The sequence below is a fragment of the Gouania willdenowi genome, chromosome 6, assembly GCF_900634775.1.
Source record: "Gouania willdenowi chromosome 6, fGouWil2.1, whole genome shotgun sequence".
NCBI classification, from domain to species: domain Eukaryota; kingdom Metazoa; phylum Chordata; class Actinopteri; order Blenniiformes; family Gobiesocidae; genus Gouania; species Gouania willdenowi.
In genome coordinates this window covers 36,536,351-36,539,475 of record NC_041049.1, presented here as the reverse complement: position 1 = coordinate 36,539,475, position 3,125 = coordinate 36,536,351, and the positions used below count along the sequence as shown (strand labels likewise).

The following is a 3,125-nucleotide window of genomic DNA, read 5'->3' as shown; positions in this document are numbered from 1 at the left end:
TTTACATGTAAAAATGTAATTGTAGATACAACTGCACATCTCATTCTCACTTGAAAACATTCAAGTGAGAATTTTGAAGGTGGATGAAGTGAAGTGTCCCTTTCCATTTCCCTCCTCCCTGTTCCCTTCCCCCCCCCCCCCCCCCCTCACTTTGGTGTAACACTACCCTCTCTTTTTTACATCCTCCCTTTAATAAAGTATTTCTTACCCTTCCTTAGAGAGGGCTAGTGATGGTCACAATTATGCAATGAAATAAATTCATTTATTTAATTGCGATAACAAAAAATAAAGTAGAATATGTAGTTGTTTGATCTATTAATTAATTTCTTTATTTCTCTTTTCTTTTTTCCCCCTGTTTTATAAAACAAGCGTGACCGTGCGCAAAACCGACGCAAAAGAGTGACGTACAAATGAGCGGGAAACGGAAGTGCCCGGGATGGGCGTGTGCACACAGTCGAGGCACAGCTCAGCTCAGAGTTAGGTGTGCAGTCAAACGCGAGAGCATCGTCCGACTCGGCAGCAGGTTGAGCAGAGATTTTGAGAGCATTTTCTCTGAGATAAGGCAAGTCTCCAGATAGTCTCTAAAAAAAAAAAAAAAAATGAACTCAGAAGTCAGAGACCCTCGATTGATGACCCAAACACAAGATGGGTATTTGTCATCAGGAGCAGCGAGTATTGTGAGTTCTTTTTTGTGTGATTAAAAACATTCTAGTAAGAATTCTGACCATGTTTGATAGTTAATTGTGCTTTTCTTTATCTTTGCCTTTTCCCAGCCATCCTTCAAAAATCCAATAAGATAACGGTCTTCCCCTTCAAGATGGATTTGGTGAGTACAAACTGTTCAAAACGTCTAATATTTCGTAACCCTATTTTATAATGTACTTTATTCAGGGTTTATCTTGTGTTTTCGTAGAGTTACGTTCCTCCTGAGTTCTTCAGCGTCGACCCACCACCTCTGCATCAGAACGTGCTAATAGATCAATGGCTGTGCAGAACCTGCTCTGACTGGTGAGAGTGAGTTTTACCATAAGTTGAATTTTTGTATGACGTCAAAACATAATTTGCTATTAGTTGTTCAATATAAAGAATTAGGGCTTAACGATTTTGGAAAATAATCTAATTACGATCTTTTTCTTCAATATTGCGATTGCGATTAGATATGCGATTATTGTTGCAAGGTCCTCTTCTCATGTATTTTTCATCTAACACAAGCAATAAATCAGTCTTTTTCATAATAAACAATATTAGATTAATTTGAAGCGAAAATTGCAACAATAAAGCAAACAAAATTGTTGCTTGACCTATTCAAAGTTTGTGAACCACACTTCATAAAAACTGTCTGAACTTAACAGTACAGTCTATAAAAAAAAAATATATACATATCAAATCCCTGTATGTGCTGCGACTCGTGGTTGCTTCAGATGCGCGTTATTGATTGATACGGAGAGGCCAGATGGAGCACACGCAAAAACACAGTTGAGTTAGGAGCAGCATTTTGATTTTGGGATGTAATTTTGGACAATATGAAGAAAGAGAAGAACATTGACGCAAGGAGACGGCGACATGAGGTGCCAAACACAGACATGTTTCACTTTCTCTTTGACTCGCAGCCATTTCAGCACTAAACTGCACATTTCCTCAGCAAAATAAGACATGACATGGACTCCTGCCTCGGATCGTAGTTTCAAACCCTTTTCATACAGCAGTTTAGTGTTTATATCTAGCGTCTGTACTACCTACGGGAACGCATATGCGGTAGATGCAAAGGTAAATAAAGGCACATGGCACATCGCCTTGGAGAATACTTTATGGTCATGAACCGTAATTATGCTTTTGAGATAAGTTCTTTATCCACGACATTCCCAAATATAAGCCTCCTAAACTGAGCCACAAACGATTCTTTACTCTTTACAAGCAACACAGGCTCACCTATATCTTTGTGGAGGCAGAGATGTGTGAATCCGCAGGTGAGACAGGAGTTTCTGTGATCATCAGAGAGTGTAGTAGCAGCGAGAGAATGGCGTGACGAGCGTTGCGGCTAACGCAATGCTAACGGAGAAGAAAGCAATAGTCCTTCGCGGTGGCTGCATGATAAACGCTGATATTTTCACTGTACATCCACAATCTACCACACACCTTAAGAGACGTAAACAAAAGCACACGGCGGAGCGGACTTTGCTGCCATATGTCGCACCTCCATTCACTTTCAAAATCGCGTACCCTGCGATTACGAAATCGCTTTGTGTAATATTGCGATAAAATTGCAAATGCAATTAATCGTTCAGCCCTATAAAGAATAAATTGTCATTTGTTAATCTCATAAGTATTCAAAGGTTTATGTATTCTGTTGTTTCTCAGACTGGAAAAGCATCCCCAGCACTTTTGGAAGAATACCCAGAGGCAACAAACCAGCAGCGTAGTCCAGGACATCCCAGCACCACTGAGCTACACTAAAAGCGCAGATCAACAATTGTTACCCAAACTAGTGATGAGTACCAGAGACATTTGCAATTTGCAACCTGAACCATTCAAGTGCAGTGTAAATTTATTATGTATATGAGCTCCCTGTCATGTGGAAAGTTAGAGCTTGTCATTAACACTCGCTAACTAGCCTCTATGGATAATGGCCTGTCAATCAAAGTCCGGCCCCGATTAGTTTACGAGATTTTCTAAAATGTTCCTTAGGAAAACCAGCCTGGTCCCAGTAATTGTGCCCAACCCAGCATTATCACAGGAGGAATATTTAACTGTAGAAAGTTTTGGAAAATTGGCACCAGGCTTTAAAGTTAAAGCTTTCTAATGGGAGACTAGCGGCTGGCTATACTGTATGCAGGTACTACAGCAATGGGGGACAAATGGCGGCCTCTAGTGCCGTGGTCACAAAGCTGAGCAGCCAGCGGCCATTGGTTGTAAAGCATAACATCTAAATGCATACCAGGGTTATCATCCATGTTATACATTTTTTGCCATATTGCCCTGTATTTTCAACTTGTTCGTTGTAAATATTTTTACAGTGAAAGTTTGGCAGCTAAGCTACAGGTATTTTTCTGTTGAACTTAATAAAATTCCCTGTATTGTTAAATACAATTGTAATGTGTTTATTACAGGAAAATACATTAATCCAG

General features: G+C 39.9%; 1 long non-coding RNA gene across 1 annotated transcript; it reads left to right on the top strand.

The window, feature by feature from the left end:
* Positions 1-298: 298 nt before the first annotated feature.
* LOC114464491 (uncharacterized) lies at positions 299-2,609 on the top strand. The gene is made up of 4 exons (XR_003674211.1): positions 299-677; positions 774-826; positions 914-1,008; positions 2,359-2,609. It is a non-coding gene; the product is annotated as an uncharacterized LOC114464491 (long non-coding RNA).
* The last annotated feature ends 516 nt before the right edge of the window (positions 2,610-3,125 follow it).